Source organism: Varanus komodoensis, unplaced genomic scaffold (genome assembly GCF_004798865.1).
Source record: "Varanus komodoensis strain SLA01 unplaced genomic scaffold, ASM479886v1 scaffold6_2, whole genome shotgun sequence".
In the NCBI taxonomy this organism is placed as follows: Eukaryota; Metazoa; Chordata; class Lepidosauria; order Squamata; family Varanidae; genus Varanus; species Varanus komodoensis.
The window spans coordinates 19697323-19714715 of NW_025336346.1; the positions used below are offsets into that span (position 1 = coordinate 19697323).

At 43.5% G+C, this 17393-nt stretch overlaps 1 protein-coding gene across 5 annotated transcripts in view; it reads left to right on the top strand.

The window, feature by feature from the left end:
* PLXNA1 (plexin A1) overlaps nt 1–17393 on the top strand; it is a 342839-nt gene that overhangs the window by 109868 nt on the left and 215578 nt on the right. The window lies entirely within an intron of this gene.

Sequence of the window (17393 nt, forward strand, 5' to 3'; positions counted from 1 at the left end):
CACCACTAGAGTGGGTTCTGTCTTAGAACCAATGCATTCCAACCTATTCATAGATGATCTGGAATTAGGAGTAAGTAGATAAGTGATTAAGTTTGCTAATGACACTAAACTTTTCAGGGGTGGTTAAAACCGAAAGGCATTGTGAAGAGCTTCAAAGGGATCTTTCCAAACTGGGAGATGGGGCATCAAAATGGCAAATGCTGTTCAATTTAAGCAAGTGTAAAGTAATGCATGCTGGGACAAAAAATCCCAACTTCAAGCATATGGTGATAGGATCTGAATTAGCAGTGAATGAGGAAGTAAGGGATTTTGGGGTAGAAGTGGACGACTTGATGAAAATGTTGGTCCACTGTGCAGCTGCTGTGAAGAGGGCAAACTCCGTTCTAGGCTTATGAAGAACAGAATAGAAAATAGAACTGCCAAAATACCTCCCTTATACAAATACTTGGTGTGAGTGCAAATGGAATATTGTCTTCAATTCTGGTCACCTTAACCTGAAAAAGGATGTTATTGAGTTGGAAAAAGTACAGAGAAGGGCAGCAAAGATAATTGGGGGTGGAGCAGCTCCCCTGTGAGGAGCAGCTAAGCTGCAGCAACTGAGACTTGTTCAGCTTAGAAAAGAGGCAAGTAAAGAGGAGACATGATAGAGGTCTAGAAATAATGCATTGTGTGGAAAAAGCGCGTGGGACATTTTTCTTTGTCTCCCATAACACTTGAAGCATGAACCAGGGTCATTCCATGAAGATGATTCGTGGGAAGTTTAGGACAGATAAAAGGAAGTACTTCTTCACATTGCCTATAGTTAAACTATGGAATTCACTGCCATGGAAGTGGCGATGGCCACTAATCTAGGTGGCTTCAAAAAGGAGTTGGACAGATTCATGATGAAGGAGGCTATCAGTGGCGACTAGCCTTTATTTATTTATTTTTCAATTTGCCTATTTCCTACAGAGGGCTCAAGGTAGCTTACATCATTCTCCTTCTCCATCTTATCCCCGCAACAACAACCCTGTGAGGTAGGTTGGGCAGAGACTCTGTGACTGGCCCAAAGTCACCCAGTTGGCTCCATGGCTGAGCGGGGACTAGAACCCATATCGTCTGAGCCCCAGTCCCATGCTCTTAACCACTACACCACACTGGCTCTCACTTTCACCTTGCTGGTATGTGCTTCCTCCTTTACTGGAGGTTCCATGCCTGCATGCACCAGTTGCTGAAATGCTTGGGCAGACAGAGGTTTTGTACCCACCCTGCTTGTGTGATCCTGTGGGCAGCTGGTTTGCCACTGTGTGTTAGGAGTGCTGGACTAGATAGACATTTGTTCTGATCCAGCTTGGCTTTTCATATGTTCTTATGAAAAGATTACTTTAATTTTGAAACCCGAGATAAAAGAGTAGCCTTGTAGTAACTTTTCTACCACAAAAATTGTTTTGTAACTCCACTGTGAAATGTCACTATCTAAAGTTCTACTAAACAAAATTTTAATTTTGATCTTTCAGATGCTACCTTTCAAATTCTCAGGGTGCACAGATGGGGAGATGAATTTGACTGAGGCATATTTTAGGCATTCAGCAAATACTGTATTGTAACACAATTATTCATTTTGGCCTTGGACAATCCTATCAAGATTGCACTTGGAAGCATTTCCTATTTCTAATCTTGGCTTAGTATTCTCATTCCCATATGGAGAATGAAGTGAAAAGGCATCAGATCATTTGGGAACCACTCCCTAATGTTGATATCAGATGGCAACGCTTTGCATTCACGCCTGCAGTATTTGGTTGAATGAAATACAGGAAACTGATTTTGCTTAATATTTATTGGATGAAAATAAGAAAAGCAGAAAGATATAGGGCAGCACTTTAATGTATGTTTTAGAAAAAAAAACAGTTTTCCCACTTATATCATGTTGTGCACATTTTCCTTCCTCAAATATGCTGTTCTGTTCTCATAGGCGTCAATGACATGTTTAAAGTTGTACACAACAGCTATGATGCATTTGTTCTTGTTTTTGTCAATCTGTTTTTTTAAATGCCTCTATGAAGTTCATTTTAATTTCAAATTAAGTTTTAAATGGGTACAAATTTAACAAATTTAACAGAATGCTACAGTACAGCATTTGGCAGATTCATAGAATCACTTTGGCATTTTTCATTTCCTGGTCCTGCTTTTAACCATTCCTGACATGAGGAATTTCACCCTTCACACAAATATGTCAAAAGTTTGAGGAAAATCCACCTTTTTACCTTTCCCATCCCTGACAGAAGAGAGTGAGTATGTGGTAAGTGAACAACAATCTCCATTTGCAAATGAACATGTCTGTGTGCCTAAGTTTCTTAAATGTGATTTTTCACATAAGAACCTACTGAGGAATTGCCTCCTTGCCTCAATTGTTGCCCAGAGTGTAATTCAGCTCTTACTCAGAGAGACTAGTTTCAGGACAGTTTTTATCTCTGAGTCCCTCTCCCATTCCAGTCTGAGCATCTGCCCCTGGGGTGCATCATAGCCATGTAAACAATAAGATTGCTCCTCATTCTGAAAGAAAAGCCTAGCTGGCATCCTCCCGCTCTGCAGGGACATAAAACAACATAGGGACTTGGTTTTGCTGTGAGCTTGGGTCAAGCATGTGGCTATTATCTGCTTTCCTATGTAACTGCGTACTGGGATAATGGTTCCTGGCAGATTTTTTTAGTTCTTTGTGCTGTATTTCACATGGATTCAAGCCAAGCTATTTTCTCTGACTGGATCTAAACAGTAAAAGTGAGATTGCAGTGAAAAGCAGGAAGGGCAGAGATGGAGTACTGGGTTTATTTAAATGAAGAAAGCTTTTATATACTAGGACAGAATCCTTATGTCTCTTTTATTTAGCAAATGCTGTAAAACCATTTTGAGAAGATGATTGAAAAGTGTTAAAATACTTAAATAAATATATAAACAAACAAAATTTTGTTGAGGGAATTAAGCTATAATGATTGTTATACAATACAATTCCTCAGATGGCTGGTAAGAGCCACTAAATATGCAGGTTACCCCTTCTTGAAAGCATAATACCTTCAAGATTTTCAAAGCAGTGCAGAGGATGGGAACTTCCAACCTTCAATTCCACATTTATTTCCCAAAGATCACTCTGCCTATATGTCTTCCTTTCTCTTGTTACGTTTATGAGTCTTCAGACAACTGCATCCATACTCTCAACATTTAAAATTAAAAACGTGTTTCTTTTTAACAAGTGAGGATAAGCATTCCTCTTCTTCATGTTTTTATTTTTCTGCTTTGAATTGGTATCTCTGGGAGAGAAAAATGGGGGATGTCCAAGCAGTTTAAAAAGTGAGTTGCCTTCTGACTCTGAGATGGGAAGAGAAATGGGGAAATAAATTTAGAAGCAGAAGGAAAGGAGTCAGTACCTAAAGGTAACATCTATCACTTAGGCAGAGTGGTGGAACAGAATTATAATAATTCATACATCTAGTAGATTTATGAAGTTGGGAAGAATTTTGAAAAGCCCCTCTCCACTTTTGTGAGTGGTGTGGATCTTTATGCATGCATTAGTAAAATACAGATTGTATTTTGTAAATGTGGGTACATTCCTGGTTGCCGCTGCAAATCCTTCTAGTCCCAATCAAATAATTGTTTGATGTCTGTGAAAAGGAACATCCATTACTCCCAGCATTCTATTGAATATGTCTTTGGCTGAAGAGCAAGCAGTTGTTCTGAAGTAGATATTATGAGGTATCAGCTGATTTGAGAGAGATAATAAGATGCTGTCTTCAGACTTTTCTGGTAATCAGGATATCTTGGATTACATATGTACCAAAGTGCAGCTTTTCATTGTGGAAGTACCCTAACAATCTTTTGTGTGCGAGTGAGCCCCAAGAGTCAGTGGTTTGGTCCTCACATCACAATAAGCTAGAGTTCTGTGGAATCCGAGCTTACCTTTTACAAGCAACATGCTTGTGCATGCAGCCTAATCACTCCCACTGCAAGTGGCAGTGGCTAAACAAACCATGGATCTCTGGACTGTCTTCCTCTGAGAAGACAAAGTAGGGGATTTACGTGACATGCTAAACTTTTTGGGCATTTTAGTCACAGTGGTTAAAATTTCTCTGTGCTTGACATATGATCAGGTATGGCAGAAATCCCAGGGAACACTGCAAGAACAGCCCCATGTCCCCTGTGCTGTGACTAGCCATTTAGGCCAAAGCTGGCCATGCCTTGACTAGTAAACAAGGATGATGAAAGTCACCATTAAGAGCTGTATTTGTAGCCCTGTTTTGGGGCATCCAGGAGGTACACCCCAAGGGTGGCCAGGAGTAACTTGGGGTGGATGTCCATGATTGCCCACTTTAAACAGAAAGCATTTCTCCCATCTGCTTTGCACACAGCTGACCTGTGTCATGACCACTTGGCTCCTTGCAGAGCTCCAGGAGACTGTGCCTTGTGAAAAAGACTGTTCCCCTCTTTTTTCAGCACAATACCCAGCTTTTGTTTTACTGTCCCAGTCATCCCCAAGTGTTGACACTGCCTCTCTGTTGGTAGTATTGGGGGCAGGGAAACCCTTAGGGTTAAGGTGCAAGAAGACAAGCTTGACCCTGTGAATCACAAGCTTTGTGTTCCTCCCTACTGTGATTTCCTTCATGTTTTGCAAGTTCCTTTAGGTGCTCTCCACTCAGAGTACATAGCAAAACTGAGAGAACAGTCTTTTCCTAGTATCCCCCCCACCCCCCAAATACTAGGGATCCTGCTTGGAGGGGGCGATTAGCAGGGAAACCCCAAACACCCTTTTTAGAGATTCTTTTTTTTGGGGGGGGGGAGTGGGGTGAGGTGGGGGCTTGTGCCTCTGTGTTATCCACATTTGAGAAAGTGAGGGCAGCTCAGGACCACATGAACACCTGCTAAAAAATAGAGGATTCTACTACAAAGTGTGCTTTCCATCCTGCAACATGCCTTTAAAACAGTTAATAGAGCCATGTGCTTGTGAAGGCAAGTGTCTCTTTAGTCTAAATCTATTTTTTCATTTTTTTTTTTTAATTTAGAGGGTGGAATCACAATCACAGGCAGTGCCTCCAAGATACCACTGTACATCCTTGAAAAAGTACTTCCTGGCTATCCCCAAAAAGGATTTCAAAAGCAGTCTTTAATTGTTACATTTGTACTCTTGAACAAACAAAAAGGAAAAAAAGCAGTGGCAAATGACTCACAATGGCTGGGGGCAGGGGCATTCTTAGAATGCTGCTATGCCATTTTGAGGTTTCTAGAAAAGGCAATCATCATGTAGAGCAGCAGGACTTCCTATCTCTCTTGTCAGAGTACTCTTGGGGTTTTTGGCTTGACCATGGGGTTTTTGAGTTGTGGGACAATGTGTTAAACCGTTGTCATTTATAAACCACCATGACTTAGCATGGCATGTGAACCAAGTCAGAAATAACTCATGGTATGTTCTTGCTTTATTTCCTTGCCTTGTCAGGGAAAAAGAATCCAGAATTCTTGGTTCATACTTCACACTAATAAAACCATGGACAGAAGTTCTCTGGTTTGGTTAGCAGCTCCTGCTTGTAGTATGAATGATTGGGTGGTGTTTACAAACACACTGCCCATAAGCAATAAGCCAGGGTTCTTCTGGTACCCGGCTGATTGCAACATGCTAATCAGCAGTTTCTCTCTCTCCAGGTGTAGTCACTAAACCTGCACATGTGCTGCACTGCATCCATACTAGTGCAGTCATAGATCCACCACAGTCATAGATACAACCATGCTCTTCGCCTTTCTTATTCTTGCTCTCCCCTTTTATAAAATACTTCAATTGTGTATTTAAAGTTTGGACAGTTCAGTGTTACTATGGTGCAGAACAATAATCCATACTTTAGTTGAATCTCTTCCAAAGCTGCCTCTGGCCCATTGCTAGGGAGTAATTTCCATCCAGAGTTAGATTTTATTTTTCTTTGTTCTTCTTTTCAGTATTCTTTGGTGACTGGTTCATTTTAAGATGGTGACATCACCAGTGAAGGGGGAGCCATACAAAAGATTTGCATTAAATATTGGAAGGACAAGTTCTTAACCCCCTTAGCACCGCTGAGAGTAAAGAGCACGTTCATTCATTCCATTAGCTGAAGCTCTCTTGGCACTTTACTAAGATAAAGCATTAAAAATACAAGAATATACATAGCATAAAATACAGTAATATGCATAGTTTAATACTTTACATTCAAACATATAAACAGACAGCACACATGGACATATATCTCTAGGCACTTATAAACAATCAAGAATAAGAAAATCCAGAACTGGTTCTGCCAACTGCTTGGGATTAGTGGAAAGTCTTAACCTGGCACCAAAAAGATAACCATGATGCCACCAGGCAGGACTTGCTGGGGAATTCATTCCATATTTGGAGGGCTGCCACCAAGAAAGCATTTTTCCTTGTCACCATCTTCTGAACCTTCCTTGGAGGAGGCACCTAGAGGAGGGTCTTACACAAGTTCACTGTAGAGGTAGGTTTATGTCAGGAGAGGTGCTTCATCAGGTATACTGGCCCAACCCATATAGGGCATGGTAGGTTAAAACTAGCATTTTGGATGGGGCTCAGATACATACATGCAGTGCCAGTGGGGCAGAATTGGTGTTATATGTTCACCCCTGTCATTAATCTGGCTGCTACATTTTGCTCAAGCTACTGCTTCTCATTAGCAGTAATCTAAGATGCTCTAAGCAGGAATGACTAGAGTAGAAGAATGGAAAAGGTAACATAATGTCCTGAGATAAAACATTTAGGGCTCAGGCTGTTCATTAACACCTGGCATACCAAAAAAACCCCAAAACCTGCCCAGGGGTCCAACTTCCCTAGCAGAAAACATCACTGCTGACAGCTGCCTAGAGCTTTTCATGCCAGGTGGCTTGCTTGGCACACCTCCATTTTGTAGTGGTTAAGAGCATGGAACTGGGACTCAGCTGATTTGGGTTCTAGTCTTTGCTCAGCCATGGAGCCCAACTGGGTGATTTTAGGCCAGTCACAGACTCTCAGCCCAACCTACCTCACAGGGCTGTTGTTGTGGGGATAAGATTGAGAGCAGCAGGAGAAGAATGATGTAAGCCACTGTGAGTTCTTTAAAAAAAGTGGGATAACAATGTAATAAATAAATAAATAAATTCCTAAATAATGCCATGGAAGAAAGAGTAACATGAAGTGAAAAAAATAATAACTGGGCATTCCATGGTGTTGTAAAATGGAATTGGCAGCTCCTAGACACCCAGGGGACTCCATTTAGGTAAAAGATCCTACTCAGTAGGGTATTTTGTCCATGCCCACCTCAACCCTGGGTTTGACTGTGTTAGAGTGACATGGCAGAACCAACTTTCCTTTTCTTCTCACTCATGTGATTATTCTCCCCATGGGAATAGTTTGACATGTGAACAGGAACTGGATGTGGCAGCAGTTTGTGTGATGACAGAACTTCCCAGCTCATGCTTGCTGCTGCTGCTGCTGATATGAGTAGAGCTTTCATATGACTGTGAAGCCAGTGAGGGGGAGGGGGTAGGGAGAGAGAAAATAAACATTTGAGTTCATCCTTAGTCTGATAAAACAGGAACAAGCCGAGGGCCAGGTTTTGGCCCAAGAGGCCTCCCTGAGAAATTCAAGTGAAATGTGCAGCTTAAACTAGCAGTTATCTTGCAGTTTTTACATTCCATTCTGAGATTTAGGGGCCCTCTTCTGCTTCACTTACTCTGCTGTAAAAGTGCCAAACTCTAGTGCAGGCAGGAGTGTTTGAGGCTGTTGGCTCTGTGTGTGTGTGAGAGAGAGACTGACTTTCAATTGCACACAGGATGTTTCTGTTTATTCAAGAAAATGAAATCTCACAAACAACCCACCCTATTTGGCTCTCGCTAAACGTCAGCTGCATGACCCAGGATCCTCACAGAGCCAAAGAAATATTTCCCTCCCCTTTCCCTAATTCCTTCTTGCCACTGGGGCCTGTTCAGGAAGAGCAGAGTTTAGAATAGACTACAGAAAGAAAAGGAGGTAAGGGAGATGTTTTTGCATCTGGATTAGAATGGGATTTAGTTTTGAGGCCAGAATGTGGTTTGGGTTTTTGCTTTTGATAACATTCAATTGTGCAAGGCCTTGTTTCAAGAATACGGTTCGAAAATTGCAGATTACTATTATTTAATTCAGAGGTTAATGAGCTTTTGTGACAGGTTAGATGGAAAGCAATAAGTAGAACCTACTACCCCGCACACAAATAACAAAAATAATTCTAATTCTAATTACTTCTACTCCCTCTGGTTTCTCATATTTTTGCTTCATTTAGCATAAAAACAGAAAACAATACATTCCAAGGCAACTAGTACAAGCATACAGTTTTGTACTTGTTTTGTACTTCTTTGTTTCGTTCTAGTTTGCATGTTCAGTTTCCAGATCTATGTGTACTGTCCACCAGTGGTCTACGAAACAATCCGATTTCTGTCTCCCCGTTGAATTCTAATTTGGCGTGTTAATATTAATAAAGTGGCAGATGTTTTGTGGACAAATGGCAGGAGGAGAAAGGGTTAAGCAGCCCTTCCATCTGTCACTCTTTCACTTCTGATTACAGTTCCTGGGAGTGCTTTTCAGCTTAACAGAAGCAGAACTCAACTAAGACCCACTTGAAATGCATTGCATTCATAGTGTGGTCTTGCTGAAAAGGTAAACTTCTTTGGACTCTGTAACAGATAAGTTGTGAAAAGTAATTCCCACATGAAGGATCCCAACACAAAAAACAGCAGCTTCACCAGTATGGTTAAAATCAGGTATAATTATGTGAGATTGTTTCATACAAACTACTTGTCATACAGAGTGGTTCTCTTCTGATTTACTGCTAATATAGCACCATATATGATCATGAATTGTGTCCACATTTGGTTTATATTAGGATGAATTACAGACTGATTTGAGAAAAGTCTAGTGCTGTCTAGTTTTGGAACTAAGCATCAAACTAACTGCTAAAGAGGAAATGCTCAATTCTCTGACTTTTATTTTAAGCTGTGAAAGTCTCAGAGGCTGTCAAAAGAGTGTAAGAGTGTTGGAGAGAAAAATGCTACCCACAAGTTGCCTTCCCAGTTGAGGATGAGAGCTTTGTGCTATTTTCCCCCACTGGTAGCAAAGTAGCTCCTAGCAAACATCTAGTTCCTGTAAAGATTCTGACCAGATTGAAACCTTTTATGCTCCACAACTACCTCACCCTGTCCAAGCTGTTCCCTTGGATGTAGAAGGCCCTAAAGGGGCAGACCTCTGACTTGAAACCTAGCTCTCCTTCCTTGGACAGTTCCCTCCAGCCTTGTTGTCTGCACTGGCAGGCTGACATGGGTTATGTTGGATCCCCAGTGCATGTGTTTGAATTGGTTTGTTGGAACATGCTAGCTGCGTGGACATGGGCTCTGGAAGCCCTGATTCAGAGGACCCTGGCTCAAGGGTCCCTGGACTAATAGTTTCTGACCTAGCTATGATGCTGGGGTCTGGGTTGGTTCTACCATATTAGAGTCAGGGTCAGAGCCCAGGGTACTGCTCAGGCTTCGCTTCTCATTTCTCTGCTTGCACAAGCAGTCTGCTATGGTGCCTTTCAGTAAGACAAACAAAAATACCCAGGAGACGGTCACGTGTCTTCTGTGCAACATTTAGTTTAACCATAACATGGATTCAGATAAGAACATCTTGCCACAGGAGTCTTGACAGTACTAAAGATTCCGCTTTTTCCTTCCCCAGTCCTGTGCAATTCAAATGGTTATATCTGAATTGCTGGCTCAACTTCTGATATAAATCACAAGTTGTGTTAAGCTAGACAAACAAAAGCATAATAGGCTTAAAGACAGAAATACCTTGGGAATTAATATTTGCAAGATCAGAAATAAGAAATGAAGCATAAAATGCAAGAGTAAATACGAGTAGAGTTTTGGCAGTGTTGTTATACTGTTGTCTCCTTAGTGGACCCACTGCCTTGCTACGATTTGGCATTTAGTAGAACAAAGAAAATGGATCTTGCATAACCAAGTTCTCTTGGCCTGTTTTTGTACATCCAACCCATTGTAATGGTTACTATGGTGAACTACCAGGCTGATAACCAAGCAGGAATGAAGCCTGCATAAGTGCTACATGGAATTTGGAGGAGTGAACTCCGTGGAGAGGATTAGAATGATTTAACAAGCCATTAACGAGAGCTGGGAAATCACTGGAAGAGTTTAGGGAAGGTTTGAGGAGGAAGAAATAAAGGAGGGGAGGCAAGGATTTGGCAGGGAGTGGGTCACACTGGCAATCTGTTCCTCTGCCTAGATTTGTTACGAAGTTTTTTTGAGTTTTTGTGAAAAGTGTCTGGGGAGCTGTGGCAAGCCAAGCAGGCCCTGAGCCAACTTTTGGCTAAACATGTTGTTGTGTAAAATTGTAGTCAATTAATTTAAGACCTGCCAATTTCAACTGCAAAATGCTACAAGGTTCTGTCAAATCCTCACCAGGATGTAAAAGGGGGGAAGTGGGAAGGGGGTGCAAGTAAGAGAGAATGTGATTCAGTGAATATGTTTGGCAGCATATTGTGATTAGAATGAGTAGGCGAGGATTTTCGTTTCTATGAAAATCACTGCGCTCAGGGTTGCCCTTAGATAGCGTGGTTTGAAATAGGGCAGGCAGGAGAAGGAAAAGTGGTTGAGGTTGCAGGGCATGTTTGCAAGTATTTATTTATTATTTATTTGAAAGTCTCTGGTGAATATGATTTGTAAGGGACAGAAAACAGGAGGTGACCCATGTTAAATCAGCAGTATATTCTAATCTCTGTGCATTAGATGTTTGATTTTACTTTAGGTAGACCTTTGGTGAAGAATGATGGTCACATCATAACCCTGGTGGAAGGACAACCACTGACTAGTTCTGGTTACCATGGAACCTTGGGAGGTCAACTGGGAAACTCTAAAATTGAGGGAAACTCTGTTAGAAGGTTAGGAAGATCTTACCTGGAAGTCAATAGATGAACTTATTCTCTAAGCAGGGGGAAATAGTCTGCGAGAGAGGAAGAGCAGAAAGAAGGCCCAGCTCCTGCACAGAGGGACAAAGCCAATATTACTTTAAATCCATATGCAGTTGGGACAGTATGAGCATTCCTTTCCTAGGTGCAGGGACTCCAGTTGCAGTTGGGACTGTGATGGGGGTGGAGGACTTTTAAGAGCCTAATGGCCTGTATGCTTCTAGAGTAAAAATGGAAAAAAAAGATGTAGTAGGTTTGGATTTATCTAGACCAGAGGACAGTGAGGAGAAGGTTGTCACTAGGAGTGAGCAAGTATAAAGGGACTAGGGAGGTTTGCATGTCACACCAACCTGCCCTGGCAGTAAGCCACAGAGAACTGGTTGTTCTGTGAATAGCCCACAGTGATCCTGATGGACAACTGGGCTCACCATGAGTTGCATCTCCGCTTCCCCTCCTTGTGCTTGGTCCTTTAGGGAGTATTCCAGGGCCCACTGCAGGAGGGCTGCTTTGCCCTCTCTCTTCGTGACACTATTGTAAGCCAATGTAAGTTGGCCATGGGGTTTTTGAAGTTTAAATGACATTCTTTCAGAGATCATGAAAGCTTGACAGCTGACTTTTGATGGCCTTTTCAAAGTGCCCAAGCAGCCCCTTTGTGGGACTGTCTGTGGCTGGCAGAAACATTTTAAAAATAAAATTTGCACCAAAAATTACACTCATTTTTACATTAAATTTGCTTTAATGCCTGGGGAGAGGCTCCAAATGTTTGTGCCCTCTTTGGCGTCTCTTGACAGCTGTCAAAAGACAAAGTGTAAAAAGAAACTATGTTTTTGAAGGTTCATTGTAGGCCAAAACTGGGGTTTTAGATATACACACTGCCTTTCAGGAAGGATCTTTATCTCCACCCTTCTCATTAGACCCCATCCTAGAGCAAATTTTGTGCTTTTTCCCAAGCCACTAGGTGCTTGGACACCTCATGTTCAAATGTGCTCCTCCTTTCCCAGAGTTGACTATGACATACACAATTGTATGTCCCAGTAAAATGCCACCTGTTGACCTGTCAAGCTTAATTTTTAGAGGGACCCAGAGTTTTGACAGCTACCTGTCAAGACTACTTTTTTCTAGAAAGGGCATGTATGCTTATTTGTACTTTCTTTTGAGAAGATGGTTGATTAATGGCTATTTTTACAATCTTATACTTTCATGGAAAGAGCATATTGTCAATATTATGCCATAGTCAACAGTAAAACAAAAACAGACAAACAAACAATACACACCACCCCTGCTCATGCTAATTACTTAACATATTGCTGTTTTTCCTTTTATTTTGCATGAATTCTCAGCTCTCACTTTTAATTCCTCTCATATAAGAATGGATTGTATTAGTAGTTTTGTCCCCTCACACTGGTTACTGGCATAACATTGGAACAGATTGAGGGAGACAGAAACCAAATGGAAAAGACACAGGAAGAGCTGTATCAATGCATTTTAGTGGAATAATTATGATCACTATGTGGGGGTTATATGGATTTTTATAGACTTTAATTATTTAAATTAAAATTGTTCTGTTCTGTACACATAAAATTAGTATTATAGAGGAAATGTTGATGGCATGCACAATTTTAGCAGTAGTTACATGATGTGATGCTTCTTTATCTGATGCATGTTCACTTAGCCCCACTGAGCCCAGTTTATTTTATTTATTTATTTATTTAAACCATTTCTATGCCGCCACGTTTGCCGAAGCCTCGGGGCGGCTCACAACATAAAATTAAAATATAATACATTCAAAATATAAAACAAATTAACAATATAAAATAAGTCGCCCTGGCCAGGTAAGTTGCTCTTACTTCTATGCAAAAGTTCAGAAGATTGCACACTTTTCAGGGAATTTGCCCCATTAACTTACATGTAAGTTACATGTAAGTAATTCCTAACACTGGAATGTTGAAAACTGCTAGAATTGCAGCAATTCTGGAAGGAACCTGAGAACCACTAAAATGGATCTGTTTTAGCTCCTCCATTTCATTCTTTAGATTGGGCTTGCTGGAAGAAATGTGAATTAGTTTTCAGCCCCTAGTCATATTATCCATTAGAGAATGGCCCAGGTGTCTGCATTGTAGTGGAATATGGCTTGCTTTTGGTTGTGTATCCTCAGCAGTTCAACAGTTCTTCATCGTGGCCTCTGTGCATCACACATATGGGGTTGCTGCGCCTGCGCAGTGCCTAGGCCGGAAGATTAGAAAGCTAATGGTTTTTGGCGGGAAAACTCCGCTCCCCTCCCCCTTCGTGGTATAAATAGAGTAGAGTGTCCGCCATTTTACTCAGTCTTTGCGACCGCTGTTCACTGTGCCTCATGCCTAGTCATCTCTCGCTATAGATCTGTGCCTCTTCGTTGTTTTTTTCTCAAAAACCTTAAACTCCTCTTGCTCCAAGTTTGTTCTTCTTCCCGATTCTGTCCGTTTTCTTCTTAAATTCTCTTCTCTCTATATATAAAAAAGCAAAAAAACAAAACAAAACCAAAAATATTATCTTACCCTCTATACTGTCCTCTTTTCTTCATTTTTCCGCGATGGCGCAGCGGGCGGCATTCCGCAAATGTATTGAATGTGGATCTAAAACGTCGCCAGTTGATCCACATGATCTGTGCCTCCTCTGCCTCGGCGAGGGGCATAGGACCGACAAATGCGGTCATTGCTTGGCGTTTACCAAGCAGGCGTGGAAAAACAGGGAGAATCGTCTCAGGAAGCTCCTATGGGATCAGGCATTAATGCAGTCTGACCAACTGCTCCTACGGCCTGGTTCCTCTTCGTCCGCGCCTCCTCAGCGCTCTTCCTCCACCATGAGTGCTCTGGCAAAGCATCCTTCCTCGACTTCTGCCGATCCTCCGCAGCGTCCTTCGGACGAAGGCGCCGCTTCTATGGAGGCTCAGTCACTGCCTTCTCCCCCAGCTAAGAAACAGGAGAAGCACAAGCATACCGGTCTGGATAAACATTCCACCCATAAGAAGTTGAGGAAGGAGAAGGTGGATAAGCCTGCTCGCAAGAGCAAGAAACCTGATCGCCCAAAACACCGGGGCTCAGGTTCATCGGGCTTTTCAGTACCGATGGCCTCCATGGTACCGACCCCCTTGGGACTGGCCCTGCAACTCGTTATGCAGGTGATTCCACCGGGATCCCCCAGGCCAACCACTTGGCCTGAGAGCATGCCTCCCCAGCAACAGGGGGAGCTGCTTCGGGAGTCCATCTCTGATGGTGAGATCAGAGACTCCCTACCGAGGGACCGCTCGCCACTGACTGAACCTCATGTGGCCTCACCATTACCTCCCAGATGTCGCAGCCTTTCATCCGAACATCGAGATGAGAGTTGGTTGATCCTGGGATATGGTGCTCCCCCCAGCTGGGGTGGTTACCAATCATATCCCTATTTTCCTCTGGATCATAGATCAACATCGGTCCCGAGGGACATACCATCCACCTCCAGGCGTACGGAGACGAGGCGCCCAATCTCCCCTGAAACCTTCTCCTCCTCAAGCGAAAACCGGCCACGTTACGTGGAAGACTCTGAGGATTCGGAGGTCAACTCCACATCCCCTGATGTGGCTGTCGCATACCAAGGGCCTGCTTCACCCGACGAACCACATGTCTCTTTCACAGAGCTTGTTCCACTTAGTTTGTTCGCTTGAAATCGAAGCTCATCAACAGCCAGGCCCCTCCACAGATCGGTTTTATGATGTTGTTCGGGGAGAGCAGTCCGCATCCATAGCTCTGCCGCTTATAACTACACTCCGCCAGGCTACGGGCCAGCCTTGGGACCAACCGGCCCAACCACAAGCTATCTCCCGCAGATATGAGGCCATGTATAGAGTTCGTGACGATGACATTCCCTTCCTGCTCCGTCACCCAAAACCGAACTCTCTTGTGGTTGAATCCTCCCAGAGCAGGGAGTCCAGGGGACATACCACTCCTCGGGACAAGGAAGGGAGGAAAATCGATATGCTTGCGTGCCGAGTCTATGCAGCCTCTGGACTCGGCGTGCACATATCGAACTACGAAGCGACACTGGCACGTTACCAGTACTTTATCATGCAGAAGCTGGATAACGTTGCTTCCTCCCTTCCAGACCACCAAGGAGACCTTGCCAGGATTTTCATTAAGGAGGCGATGCAGGTGGCGGTGCAACAGTTGTCTACCACTCGTCATCATGTAGACACCGATTCAAGGGCCCTCGTCAATGCCATCTCGTTACGCCGACATGCGTGGCTGCGCAATTGTAATTTCCCCAATGAGATGAAGCGCAGAATCGAGGAAATGCCATATGACGGTACCGGTCTGTTCCACCAGAAGACCGACCGCAAATTAAAGGCGATTCACGAATCATGCCTAACTGCACGCCGCATGGAGCTCCCGCAAAAACGTAAGTGGCAGTGGCCTCGGTCTTCCTACCGGAATCAACCATACTATCTGCGCCAGCAAAACTACCCTCGCCAGCAGTATCAAAAATGGCAGCATTGGAGACAGCAAACACAACAGCGTTTTTCCCAAGGCCGTCGGCAAATTAAGCAGACAGATGTCAACAATCCACAAATGGGAGTTGGACAAACAAATTTGCGAGAAACTCTTCCACTTGTGGGGTTATCCGGACGTGGACTTGTTCACCACTCGAGAGAACAGCCTGTGTACCCTATACTGTTCCAGAGCAGGCATCACGCTGGGATCGATGGGGGACGCTCTTATGGTCCCTTGAAGCAATATGACTTTTTATGTGTTTCCCCCGATCCTACTCCTGACAAGAGTGGTTGCGAAAATAGCCCAGGACAATGCCACGGGGATACTAGTGACTCCGTGGTGGCCAAGACAACCATAGTTTGCCACTCTTTTGCTGCTGTCCAGAAGAATGTTCCTTCATCTACCAACTCTTCCACATGTGTTAACACAACAAGGAGGAGCAATCCATCATCCAGATATACTCTCTCTGAAGCTGACGGCATGGCAGATCACCTGATTCACGCCACTGAGTCGGTACCGGGGACACCTCACCCTACGGGTGACCTTACTCAACAGACGGTATATGCGGCCCCGACTTCGGAGTTGACAGCAACTGCCACGGTACCGATGCCTACGGACAGAGAAATTCAGGCAATTCTCGAATCTGCATTGAGACTGTCCACTCATCGTTCCTATACGACTAAATGGAGAAGATTCTCCTCTTTTGCAGAGTGCCATTCCTTTTCCCCTGGAATGGCTTCAGTCACCAATATTTTACAATTTCTCTTGCATTTGCATCATGAGGGACTTAAACCATCATCCATCAACCATCAAAGTTTATGCAGCCGCTATATCCCATTATCGTGGCACTATCCACAGATTATCAGTCTTCTCTCAACCGCTGGTTTGGCGTTTCATTAAGGGACTACAAAATTTACATTCATCTATTCGCCCTGCCATGCCAACGTGGAGTCTTTCCGTAGTGCTCCAAGCGCTTACCGAACCACCGTTCGAGCCTTTAGCCACTGTGGACTTATGCCTGGTGTCATGGAAAACTGCCTTTCTCGTAGCAGTTACATCAGCATGGAGAGCTAGCGAAATTTGTGCTCTCTGCATAGACCCACCATTTCTGAACTTCCATAAGGAAAAAGTTGTCCTTCGGATGGATTTCTCCTTTTTACCCAAGGTGGCCACACCATTCCACCTGAATCAGGACATCGTTCTGCCGGCATTCTTTCCATTGCCGTTGACCCCAATAGAACGTGCTCTACACACGCTTGATGTTCGCCGTTGCTTGGCCTTTTACAGATCCTGCACTGAATCTTTTCGTACTACTAATAGACTTTTTGTCAAATACTCCGAGCCTGAAAAGGGATCACCGATACCATCTCAGAGACTCTCTAATTGGATCGTCTAGACTATTGTCCTGGCTTATCAGCTATCGAAAATAGACTTATCTGTCTTTCCAAGTGGCCACTCTACATGAGCAGTAGCAACCTCGTCTGCTTTTGCCACAGGGGTTTTGGTGCAAGACATCTGCAGAGCTGCAATCTGGGCTGGTCCATGTACTTTCGCCAAGCACTATCGGCTTGATGTACGTGCCAGACAAGACTGCTCTTTTGGTAGAGCTGTTCTCTCATCCGTTCTTCGCTGACGACACCTCCCTCCTCCGACTGTGGTAAGCTTGCGAATCACCCATATGTGTGATGCACAGAGGCCACGATGAAGAAAAGCAGGTTGCTTACCTGTAACTGATGTTCTTCGAGTGGCCATCTGTGCATTCACACAACCCACCTACCGGCCCCACTCAGTGTTGGTGAGTGGATTAGGTTTTTCTCGGTACCGTACTATAAATTGCATCGGTACTGTTTGGGTTATGTCGCTGGGTGGTTATTGTTATCGATACCGAAATATAATTTGCATCGGTACCGTT